Source organism: Panthera pardus, unplaced genomic scaffold, assembly GCF_024362965.1.
Source record: "Panthera pardus isolate Hobbes unplaced genomic scaffold, ASM2436296v1 HiC_scaffold_15, whole genome shotgun sequence".
NCBI classification, from domain to species: domain Eukaryota; kingdom Metazoa; phylum Chordata; class Mammalia; order Carnivora; family Felidae; genus Panthera; species Panthera pardus.
Window position 1 is genome coordinate 62,643,335 of NW_026526710.1, and position 12,449 is coordinate 62,655,783.

The window sequence follows — 12,449 nt, forward strand, 5'->3', positions numbered from 1 at the left end:
TATGATAAATATGCATCCAAAATTTTTAAAAACCAAATTACACAAATCAAGCTTATTCTGAGAGGTTCATGTTACCAGGGGTCTCTAGTGCTCCAATCAGCATAATTAAATACCAAGATCTCTCTAGAATTGATTGTGGTTTGCACATTTTTTACCATCCAAGGACCATTTCAGTGGGATGATTTTAGGCTAATAAGAACCCCCAAATTAGAAACTAATTAAGGAGATGGAAAATACAAATGTATTTGTTTTTAGTCGGCACTATTTTTATCAGAGGAATCATGAAAAATTAAAATTGTTAAATACCCATATGAAGGTTGTCAGTCAAGGGCAATGTGGCTGCCTGCCTCCTCTCCCTGCTGCAAAACTGCATGGAAGATATATCAGAAACTATTCCCTGTGTGTCCCCAGGAAGCAAGAGAGAGACTAATTTTAAGGAATAGAGTTAGTGAGGAAAAGGGTGCTGCCATAATACTTTCAGATGCTTGGTGGTTATGATTCAGAGTGCCTCTTACTTTTCAAATGCATGTGTACCTGGCCTCACCATAGTAGGCTTCCTCATGCCCATTTAACAGATGGGAACATTAAGGCCTGGGGAAGGTGAGGCCCAATAAACAGAGTCACCCAATGAATTTACGGCCATGGCTGCCTCTCTGTCTAAATGTGCTTGATTTTGTGAAACCTCCTCCCCGCTGTCCTCCAAATGTGCCACGGGTCACCTCTTAAAATAGATGCTAAGTCACAGTGACAATGGTTTGGAGGATCCTTTTTGATTCGTGACAGCTTTGAGAACACGGGCCCCAGCAGAAGCAGCAGGAAGCAGGAGCCAGCTGCTCCAGGGGACAGGACCCCCTGTCTAGAGAGGCAGCAACACAGGGCCCCACAGGCCGCCACGGTGAGCCTCAAAGCACCGCTGACCCCGCCACCCACAATCAAGTGTTGACCCAGCCTTGAAGACCCTGCTTCAGTCCCCGGGCCTGGAGACCCTCATTCGTTCTGTAGACTTTGCACGATCCCAGCGCAGCTGACACCGACACTGACCTCCACCTCCTCGTCCTGCTCCTTCCACACGAGGCCAGGGGGACCTGGGGTCTTCCTGCAGACGCGCTCTTTAAACCTCCTTCCCTGTGGCAGGACTCTCACCAAACCTCACTGTTTCTGCGGTGGTTGGGGGCCAGTGGCTAGAGCAGATGTCGTTCATAAAATACTCCCCACCCCTGGAAAGAGCAGCCATACTCTGTAGCAATGGGTTCCCTTGCCCTCAGAGGGAGTTATCCGTATTTTTATGGCTGGGGAAAACAGGGGGTGATAAGGTAGAGGTGGGTCTTTGTCTCAAAGGCCACAGCTGGAAGAATGGAGACAGAGACGTTGAAGGAAATACAGCTTTTGAGGTAGGATCCCTGGGGTGGGTCCCAAGATGCCTGGGATGGCTCAGGGAAGGGGTCCTGAAGAGGCCAGAAACCCCCCCTCCACTGGAACACAGCACCTTGGTGGTGTCCAAACCCTAGAGATGAAGGCCTAGGGGCCCCAACATTCCCTATGGCAGAGCTGACACTGGGGCACAAGCTGTCGGCAGAGCCTGCCTCCTCCAGAGGACCACACAGATCCGGATAAGGTGAGACCACAGATAGACACTGCCGCTGTGGGCAGGGGTCCAGGCCTCACCTCCCTCCCCATTCTTCCTGATCTCCAAATCCTCATCGTTCTCATACAACAGACAGAACTACAGAAATGCCTGCTAGGAAACTTGCCAGACTTAGCCAACAGGGGAACGCAAATTGGTTGTCATTTGATTTAGGAAAATAACATGGATCCCTTCTTGACATCAAATGCCACAGAGTAATCACTCATTATTGTATCCAGTCCTCCTAGTTACCCAGCAAGATAGACATGATCAGTGCCAGTTTCAACAAAGGCTCTGAAGCTCAGAGAGTTTTAGGAACTGCCTGAGGTCAGCCTTGAACCAGCGGATGCTGGGGTCCTAAGACCAGGTGGGGGGACCCATAACCAGGGCTGGTTCCAGAAAACATAAATCACCATCTAGAAAAAGTGATTCAAGACATCTCTGATTATTCAAGCTAATTTCCCCAGGGATACGTTACAGATGTGCCATAAGAAGAGGACATAATAGTAAGTCTTGTCATTTAGCTCAAGATACACCTGGCCCCTGGGTGCCCCTCAGCAAGAAATTCCAGATTCTAGACCTGAGCTGTCCAGTACAGTAGCCACAAGCCATATGTGGCTGCCGAGCCCCTGAAATGCAGCTAGTCCAAACTGAGGGGTATTTGTAAGTCTCAAGTACACTCTGGACTTCAAAGACTTTGTATGAAAAGAAGAATGTAAAGTATCTCATTAGTAATTTACATATTGATTACATGTTGAAATGATAATACTTGGGCCTTTTGAGTCAAATGAGATGCATTATTATAATTAATTTCACTTGCTTGTGTTTACCTTCTTGCTGTGGCTACTAGAAAATTTAAAATCGTGTGTGCGGCTTACATCTGTGGCTCAGGCTGTCCTAGGCAGCCCTGCGGCAGGACCCAAGTCTTGGTTTCTATACCCAGCTCACCCTGCCCCACTCCCAGGAACCGCCCTGGAAGCCGAGGAGGCAAGATGTCTCCAGGCTCTTCTCTTCTCAACACGTCTGTAAATCCCTGACACCGCCCTTCCTGCCCTCTATCCTACTCGGTACCCATACAGAACCCGTGGGCCCAGCAACTGCCAAAGCACTTGAACACGGTCACCATTTCTGAGTGTTTGGATCCACCTGGAACTATATCTTCCACAGCCAGACAAATTCTGACAACCAGGTTTTCGGAGCCCATGCCTCAGACCCCGTTGGAGCAATCTGAAGCCCTGGGAATCAGGATGCGTTTCTCCCGGGCTTCTCTGCTCCCACCCTTGCCAGACTGTGAGCTCCTCCAAGAGCAGTGTAATGGAAGTAAACTCAATGTATTGATCACTTATTATGGTGCCAGCTGCTGTGCTAAGTGTTTTTGCATGTTTTATTTTATTTAATGCTCCCAACCAGCCTGTGAGTGAGAAAGCATGGTCCCCGTCTTGAAGATGGGAGCCCGAGGCTCCTGGAGTCTTGGCTCTGTCCCCACTGCCATTCTTTTTCCTATGTCCCATACCCCCCTCCCTTGGGGGCAGAGATGCCTCATACAGTTTTGCATTGCTGGCACCTAACCCAGGACACAACAGGTACTCGGCAATATTGCTAAAATAGGTTGAGAACCTTCTCATAGACCTGATCCTTTGCCCTTTCTTGACTTGATCAGGAAGCATATTGTCACTCCTTTCCTGAGGCCACACACATGATGAAAGTCTTCACATACTACCATGCAAGCTGAACCTTTTCTGCCCCTATCACCTGCCCTCCAGGGTCAGCCCTGCCCAGGTCCACAGGTAAGTCTGAGATACACAGACCTCCTTCCCCGCCGAGAGGTAGGGTACGTGAATAGTGCAGCGCCAGTATCCAGAGACACAGCCCCAGGCCGCTGTGCTGGGCTATACTTGCTGGGCTCCCTGGAGCTTACCCCCCTTTTATTTCCTTATATACACAGGAGCTAAGTCCTGGGCCTGCCTGGTGCCTGTGGCTGACCCATTTCCTAGAGCTGGGCTCAGCTTTCTGAATTCCTTCCTCATCTTATTCTTTCCGCCTGATTTAGAACAAGGCCACCCAGAAGTCCTAATACTCTGCCCCTCCCCACCCCTTGGCCTGACCCTATGGATTCTGACACTGGCCCACACTGGAATGGAATTTGCCACACCTCCTTGGGCCTCCTGCCCCAGGCCATTGGTCCTTCTCCCCCCCTGCTCTGATCAGTTTCCCAAGGCCCTAAGCTATTTTTGCTTCTGCCCTAGACTGCCGTTTTCCCCAAGGTGAAAGTTGCCAGAGTGTTACCCTGTATGACATATAGAGCAAAGACCAGCTTTGGGGTCTCCAATCCCACTGGCTCCCTGTCCTTCTAGCCTCAGAACCCCACCTTCTAGGCTCCGGAGACCTGTTTGATACTTCCTGCTTGGTTGACTTCCCAGGCTCAACTGCTTGGTTGAGATTCCCAGGGTATCTGCCAGCCCCCTCCTGTGCTCCTCAGACGCCTGCTCATGACCTTCCCCAGGGACCCTTGACATCTGCTACTTGATCTAGCACCCTTGGAGGGATGGAGGGAGCCATAAAAATCCCCTTGTCCTTTCTTCTACAAAAAATACCAACCCATCGCCTCACCCTATCATTGAAGAAATCTCAATCCATCAGGAAGTCTCCCCAACCAGTGAGGTCTCCAGATCTATCCCTCATGTATCTCTGCTTCCTGAATACAAGAAAGTGCTCTTGCACCCCTCACTGCCTCTGTTTCCCCACTGGCATCAACTCCTGGCTTCCCAAGGGGCCAGTGGGGAATAATGACTTCTTGATTTGTTACTTTGAGCTCTTCAAACAAGCAGTGCTCCATCTATAAAGGCATCAGGCCTTCCCATAAGGCCTAGGAAGTGAACCTACCTGATGCTAAATCTTCCAGTGCCCGGCTCTAGCAAGTGCACGGGGCAGAAACTAATAACTATAAAGCACCCATCTATCATCTTATCAGGCCTTACAGCACTTTGTTTGCATAGTTATCTTTCTGAGGGTTGACATTTTATGTCTACTGCAGGCTGATGTATTCTCCTACCTGCCACATCATTCAGAAAGGATAGATGAGCTCCAGGTTCATTACCTGTCATTACACCGTGTACATGTCGCTGGGGGCCGAAGCATTGATTCTTCTTGAGTCTCCCTGGTTGTGTAGCCTTCCTGACTTGGAGGCTCCAGGTCCGGTGGTTGTGGATTATGGTCACTCCTCAGGCCCTGGCAGGGCTCCACTCCATCCCTTCTTGCTTTCCTGGCTGGCCCACTCTTCACAGGTGGCAACACGTTCTGAGCTCCCAGCTGTTTCAGAGGGGATCTGCAATAAGAACAGAGGCGTCTGTCGCCTCCCATGACCAGAAACACATGTCCAAGTTTTAACTGTTCTAGAACTTTCCAACCATCCTCTTATTGCTCTTTATTCCTAGGTCCTGCAGATCCTGGTGATTATATAGATTTTACCCCAGCCAGGTCTTCACTGCCCATGTTCCGCCCACCAGCCCTGCTCCCAGGCCTCAGTGTGCATACACACACACACACACACACACACACACACACACACACCCTTCATTCCTATTTTCTTACCTCTGTATATTTTGTTTTATCTGCCTGAAAGACCCACCCTTCATCCTACCTACTATTCAGAGTTCAGCTCATAACACCTCATTGCCCCAGGAAAGAGGAGAGAACTTGGTGCTCTCCTTCCAATGTTGAGATACACAAAGAATACAGCCATGTCTACCAGGGACATTCCACCACCCCTGGGGTGAGGCTTCCAGTGTGCTGTGGTTTGGGGATCCAGGAAGGCCACCCACCTGTGGCTTATTATGAACCTCCTTCCCTAGCCCTTGGGCTCAGAGCAAGAGACAAGGGTGGGGATGCAAACCTCACTGAGTGAGGGACCCAGGTTGGCTCCACTGAGTTCCCATCTCATAGCCAAGACCACAGCTCACACTCTAAGGGGTGGGAAAGCCCCAGCTGGAAGTTACCCCACTCAGCATGGAGGCCTGCTCACCTCTGGAGACTGGGTCCATGCCAGCCACAGCCCTGTACCTCTGACCAGTCATGGCCTCTGCTTCTAATGGTGCAGAGCGTTCCTGCTACCCAGGATGGCTGTGACCCTGAGTTCCACCCTGACCGTGGGCTCCTCTGAGCCTCAGTGAACCCATTTCTAAGAAGAGGCTGTGGCAGGTGGAGAGCGTCCACCAGGGCACCCAGCACTACCAGTGAGGGGTAGCACCATGGACAGGGATGAGTGTGGCAAAGGAAGGCAGGGACATGAGGTCCCATGAATTCTGTAAGCACGATGATGACAATGTCTTACAACACGTATAATGACTAATACCCTTCGAGCTGCTTTTACATCCATTGGACCTATTTGTTTCACAATAGCAACATAAAGGGGTATTTTGATGATGGGGAAACAGAGCACAGAGACATTGAGAATCTTGCTAAAGGTCACACAGTAAGTTAGTAAACGAGCCAAGACAGCAACTCCTGACTCCCAACTATCATTCTTTCCAGCAAGCTCCCTGGTCCTAGGTTAATTTCCTGTCACCTCAGGGGGATGGTGGGTCAAGAGGAGTAGGAAGGGGAGGAGAACAGAGGCATGCTTGGCCTGCTACTGTAGCATGGGGAGAAGAGAACAGTCATGCCTTTGGTTTCTTCCCTGATAGGAGGGTTTAGGAGGAGCAAGCACAGAGGGAACAGTGATAAACAGGAAGACAGGAATGTGCAGGCTCCTTGCTAACGGGAGCAGCTCAGGCAAAGAGGAAATTGGCTGTGATAAATAGCCACAGCTTTCTGGGGGTGGGGTAGGGGCTCAGGCAACCTTGAGCTTCCTGGGGGACCTGGCTGTCTATAGCTCCCACCTGCGAGACATTTCTGGGCAAGGCATCACTGGGGGTTAAAAGCACCTTTGAACAAACTAGGCAATTACTATTATTACCTTCAAAAAGCATATAGGCATTCGTATGTTCTTTTGTATATGTGACATATTCCTAAATAACACAAATGGGAAGAAAAACCATAATGCTCCACCCAGATGAAGAAAGATCTGCCCCTAGACAATGGAATTCCTTGCCTGATTCCAAAGCTGCTCTCTGCTTCTATGCACAGGGAGAACGTCACGCCTTGGAAATTCCTACCTGGCAATAGAAGACGGGGCCAACTCCTTCCAGAGCAAGCAGCACAGGCCACGGGGCCTAGAAACCCAGGATAGGTGGCAAATCCACAGAGGTAGGCAGGAAGATTACCCCAACGCCAACGACAGCCACGTAGCTCAGTGCAGACCCACACGCCCACCTCCAGTCAACAGCAGACCAGACCTCCAAACATCAGGCTATGGGAAGAACAGAAAATCATTCCCTTGGCATTAGCCCTGAGTCCCAGGCAGCCCAGTGGGTCCTCAGTCAACCTTGGAGCTCTTAAGGGAGCCCTACGTCATGCAGGGAACGCCATGGGGGAAGGAGAACACGCTGAACCCGTTAGAAGCCAGTCACCGGCCTATCCTGCTGGCTGCATGGTCACCTGGCAGCTGTAGCTCCAGAGGCAAACAGCTAAAGCTCATCAATTCTTGCTGGGGGTAGGGAGGGCGAGGAGAGGAGGCCTCTCGGGCCCTCCTGCAAGGTGGGGCTGAACCACATTCACAGCAGATGGTGCTGTCGCCCTCACTCCGGGATTCTCATTCCTAATTATCTGTGCTGTCAGCAAAACAATTAACCCTCGAAGAAAAATTGTGCCGTCCACTCCCAACCATATGAAAAGGCAATTTTTCCCAAGGACGAGGGACACTTAGGGCAGTGGCAGACGGAAAGTAGGGCAGCCTTGCACGCGGTTCCGGATCTCACTCGCCCTGGGCAATTTCACCATCCTCTGACCTCCGCGGTCTCTGAGGCCTCGCGGCAGCCCCTCCTGCCTCTGAGCCTGCACTTCCTTTCCCATCCAAAGGCGGGGAGCCCAATCCCTAGGGTCCCCTTCAGTCCCACAGCGCTACCATTCTACACGCCTGGGTCTTTTCCTCCGAATTCCAAGTTCCTGTGGAGCTGAGCCCGCTTCTCTGCGTGTTCCTTCGTTCGTTCGCTCACGTGCTTATTCATCTGCTTGTTTGTTCACCCCGTTATTGCATATTTACCATGTTGCTCCCGGGAGGAACAAAGAAAACATCTACTCAGCCTTCTTGACCACTGCTTGGAGCCCTCTTCCCTGAGATGTGGGGAGAGGGAGGGAGGATGGCACAGGGAGAGGTGGGGGGCCCCCAGCCAGGAGCTTGAGCACTTGGCAGGGGCTTGGCTTCAGGCCGCAGGAGGAAAGTCCTGCTTCTGCATGTGGATTCTCTCTGAAGATTAGGCTGCAGGAAGGCAGCCTCCTCTCAGAAGGGCTGATGTGGAGCAAGCCACTTTGGTCTCCAGGGCAGGCCTGCAAAGGGCGGAGAGGTGTGATGGAAGGAGAGCCTGAAGCCCCCACCAGCACTGTGGGGCCGGTACCTGTACGGGGTCTGCACTTCCGAGGGTGCTCGTTAAATATGTGAGGCGAGATGAATGAACCAGGTTGCCCCTCCTTAGAGGACCTGTTTTAAAAGCAAAGGGAGTTTTTACAGGGCTGGGGCATGATGTCTGTTCCCCCGGGGAGGCTACCATTTAAGGCCAAGATCGCTTGATCTAATTCACCCATTCTCACGCGCTGACATGGAAGAGAAAGCAGGGTGGGCTAGAAATCCCAGAACCTTTGTGGTCAGTGCTGAGCGAGCCTTCAGGCATGAGGCTGTCAGGGCCACATTTTCCACGTTCCATCTGGAGAGGCTGACGGGCGGGCTGCTCTCAGAGAGCTGGAGCAAGACCCTGCGGCAGGTGGCGGCCCCGTATCCAGCCTGACTCTCACCCCGCTCACGCTGCCCCCCAGGATTGCCCCTGAACAGAGCGGGGAACTCTAGAGGCAAAAAGGGGAGCCCAGGTCAGGACACTGGCTGGCTCCCATGGGGCTGTGGGCCCCCTAAGGGGCAGGGGCAGTGCTCCAGCCACCTGGAGAAGGAGCACAGAAAACAGAGGGTGGGATTGCGGGTACGGTGCGTGGGGTAGAGAGCTGGGACCCCTCCTCCACCACCATTTTGCCCAGGTCAAGCCCATGACATCTTTCTTCCCTTCCCCCATTGCCCATCCGGCTACCAGTCCTTGCCCCCGTCCAGGGCCCAAGCGCACAGGCTCAGATGCCAGCTCCTCGGCATAAAAGGAGTGTGTTTATATTCAAAGCGGGCTGTTGCCCACTCAGAATCTGCCCACTCGAAGGCAGCACATGTGACCGCACCCCCTGCCCAGAGTCCAAGCGGGACACACGCCAACCTCTGGCTGGAGACATTTCTAAATATGAGCCTGGCACAGAGAGTCAGGTTCCCAGGCCTCTTCTGCCCTGGGAGACCCAGCCAGGATTTTCGAGGCTGCTGGGAGGGAGAGGGCTGGGGGCAGGCAGGCAGGATCAGGAGGCAGCCAGCTGAGACAGCCATCAGCCCTAGAAATATCGCCTGAACCCCTCCCTGGCCTTCCAGCCTCGTTAAGGGAAGAGAAAGGATTGCCCTGCATCCAGAAAGTCTAATCAATTGCCCGCAACCCTTGGCAGTGGGCACAGGAAAGCCACTGCCTGCTCAAATGCGCACGGATTAAAAATATACAAATGGAATATTTTTTCTTCCCCTCTCCTCAACCCCCTGAAGCCTGGGATGCTTGTTAAAAATAGCCTTGCTGTGGCGTGGATCCTACAAAACCCAACCGCTGGCAGGAAAATTAAGGAGCCGTTGGAGACAGCGCTAAGTGGTTACCCCTGGGGAGTAGGCTGGGGAGGGACAGGAAGGGGTGCTCTCAGGTGCTTCTAGACATACTGCTTGCATTTTTAACGATAAGCAGATATTATTTTTATTAGTTTTTTCTTTTAATGAAAGTTTATCCATTCCACCCTCTAGGCTAAGTTTAAAGCTGAACTTGCACTGTTCTAGCAATCCAGCAGCCTGGTGCTGACCGGCTTGGCTGTGCACTGACCCTCAGCACCCAGGACGACAGGCACAAATACAACTCTGAGTCATGAAAGGAGCACTGAATCCAGAGTCAGGGTCTCAGATCTCTAACAAGCTGGCTGTGTGACCTTAGGCAAGTCACTTGAGCTCTCTGGGCTTTAGTTTCCAGCTGGATCAAATGCTAAACCAGGTACCTCCGAGTCCTGGCATCTCCCAACCTTAGGTATTGAAGGAAAACATCTAGGACTTGCCGTGGATTTCTCCCCACCAAGAATGGGCAAGGGGAGTGTGTCCCTGGGCAGAAATGGGGTTTTAAAAGCGGGAAGTGGGCAGCAAGGAGAGAAACTACTCTGAGAGAAGAGACTGACTCCACACCTTGATGATGAAGTGCAGGGTAGAAAGAGCATCACTTCGGTCTCCAAAATGTCCTGGGTTCAAATCCTGAATTCAGCTGTCAGCAACTATGTGAACTCAGGTAATTGCTTATCGCTGATGCAAAGTGACCTCCTCATCTGTCACATGGGGTAAGAGGGTGTGCACTTCCAAAGAGGGTGTGCATGTTAAATATAATAAAGTGAAAAAGTACCCAGCTCACTGTAGAAGCTTAACATCCCTTTAGCCTCTTCTTTCTCCTATCGTCCACCCCGCCCTGCATCACAGGGCAGTTAAGGGTTGGGCCCCGGATCAGGTTTGTACCCCCACTTCCACCACCTAATAGCTTGTGGCCTTGGGCAAGCAACTCAATTTCTCCGTGCCTCGGCTTCTGCATCTGTAAAACTGGAGTGAGCTACTGCTGTGGCCCCAGCCCGCAGTCCTGCCTCTACTAGCCAGTGGGGCCCTCAGTTTTCCGCGTTGCATCTTCCATGGGTTTGCCATTTAGAACTTCCTTCACAGCCCCCACCCCCCACCCGCCGTCTCGCCGCTCCAACCTCTCTAGGGTTCCTGGCCCACGGTGGCCCACCACCTGTAGTTATCCTGCTGATCTGGCCCTTCCTTATTCACCCCCTAGCTCCTCCCCATGTGGTCTCCACACAGCAGGTTGTGCACCTGGCCAGGAGCATGGATTCTTTCCTGGAGGCATGGAGAAATGGGTTTCAGATCAGTGCTTCTCAAGCTTTAATGTGCTTATGAATCACCTGGGGATCTTGTCAAAATACAGATGCAGACTCTGATTCAGGAGGTCCCGGCGGGGTGGGGGGGTGAGGGGGTGGTCTAAGATTCTGCATTTCTAACAAGCTCCCATGGGATGCCCATGCCACTGGTCTGGGATCACTCTTTGATTAGCAGGGCCGTCAAGTGGAGGAAATCCGTGTGTGTGTGTGTGTGTGTGTGTGTGTGTGTGTGTGTGTGTGTGTAGGGGACAGAGACAAGGCAGACAAATTATCCAACTCAAAAAAAGGAATAAAATTTTGACAGAGATGGCACGATGGAGACCAAGTGTGGATTCCAGAGACCCACTGAAGGGGAAAAGTAGGAGAACGTTTTACAAAATTACATGACCTTATCCAAACAAAAATAATGCTGATTGAGGGGTGCCTGCGTGGCTCAGTCAATTAAGCGTCCGACTTCGACTCGGGTGATGATCTCCCGGCTTATGGGTTCCAGCCCCATGTCAGGCTCCGTGCTGACAGCTCGGAGCCTGAAGCCTGCTTTGGACTCTGTGTCTCCTTCTCTCTCTGCCCCTCACCAACCCCCACCCCAAAGATAAATAAACATAAAAATTAAAAAAAATAATGCTGATGGAGGGGCGCCTGGGTGGCTCCGTCGGTTAAGCGTCCGACATCAGTTCAGGTCATGATCTCACGACTGGTGGGTTCGAGCCCCTCGCCGGGCCCTGTGCTGACAGCTCGGAGCCTGGAGCCTGCTTCGGATTCTGTGGCTCCCTCTCTCTTTCTGCCCTTTCTCCACTCACACTCTGTCTCTCCATGTCTTAAAAATAAATAAACGTTCAAAATAATGCTGATTGAGATAACGAAGGAACACAGAAAGATGCTTACTCCATGTTAATTGAAAGAGCAGACTGCCAACTACATACACTCCACGTCTTTAACTCTGCCAAAGGCACATTTAAGAAAACTGCTGGTAAGGCTACAACTCAGGATCACGAGGGCCGTGACACGGTAATGCAACCACATGTATTTCTTTGTCGTTTTCTAGGTGTTCTTAATGAAGTTTTATTACCATTTTTGTAATTCAAAAAAGTACCTTCTACCTATTCTTATTTGCCCACGTCCCCAAACCGTCAGTTACTCTGTGTTCTTGAGGTTTGGTGTATTTTGAGCACAAACAGCCATTTGCTTGCAAGGGCTGGAAAATGGTGCGTTAAACCTTCTCAAACCCAAAAATAAAGCAACCCAGATTCTGTTATTCCTCTAAGCCAAGGGTCCAGCGCTTTGGAAGGCTGGCGCTGTCACCTCTCACTATAGCAACAAGAGGACCCTGGTAACCCCGGGCTTATGGTTATTAAGAGTAAAAATAGGAAGTCTGTAGATAGCTGTTCAGTAAGAGGCTGCACTGGACAGGCCAGGCTCGGAGCCCTCTCTGCCTCTCTTGAAGGAAGGAGAAAGCAAAACCCAGACTCTAGCTGCTGACTCCTGCAAGGCGACAAGGTGGGCTGGGCATTTTCTTCTGTGTTTCCCAGGTCAGGGCCATCAGCTGCCTCTCAAACCAATTCCTGACCACCCGGAGGTGGGCTGTTCTAGAACAGGAGTCAAACGCTCCGGCCAGGGATGCTTGCGACTCACGTATGTACTGGGCACATCCACACCACTTCCAGCTCCTCGCCCCCAGGCTGCCCCATGCATCCTGGCAGGAACA

At 51.6% G+C, this 12,449-nt stretch overlaps 1 protein-coding gene across 3 annotated transcripts in view; it reads right to left on the reverse strand.

Annotated features, from left to right (window-relative positions):
* The window catches only part of ZBTB7C (zinc finger and BTB domain containing 7C), a 351,048-nt gene that overhangs the window by 276,309 nt on the left and 62,290 nt on the right, over window positions 1-12,449 (reverse strand). For 2 of the 3 annotated variants that reach the window (XM_053902677.1, XM_053902675.1), the window contains exon 2: window positions 4,722-4,949. The gene's annotated coding sequence lies outside the window, so the exon portion shown is untranslated. Of the gene's footprint in view, window positions 1-4,721; window positions 4,950-6,777; window positions 6,972-12,449 lie in introns of those variants that run through there. The other variant, XM_053902676.1, reaches the window with a different exon arrangement.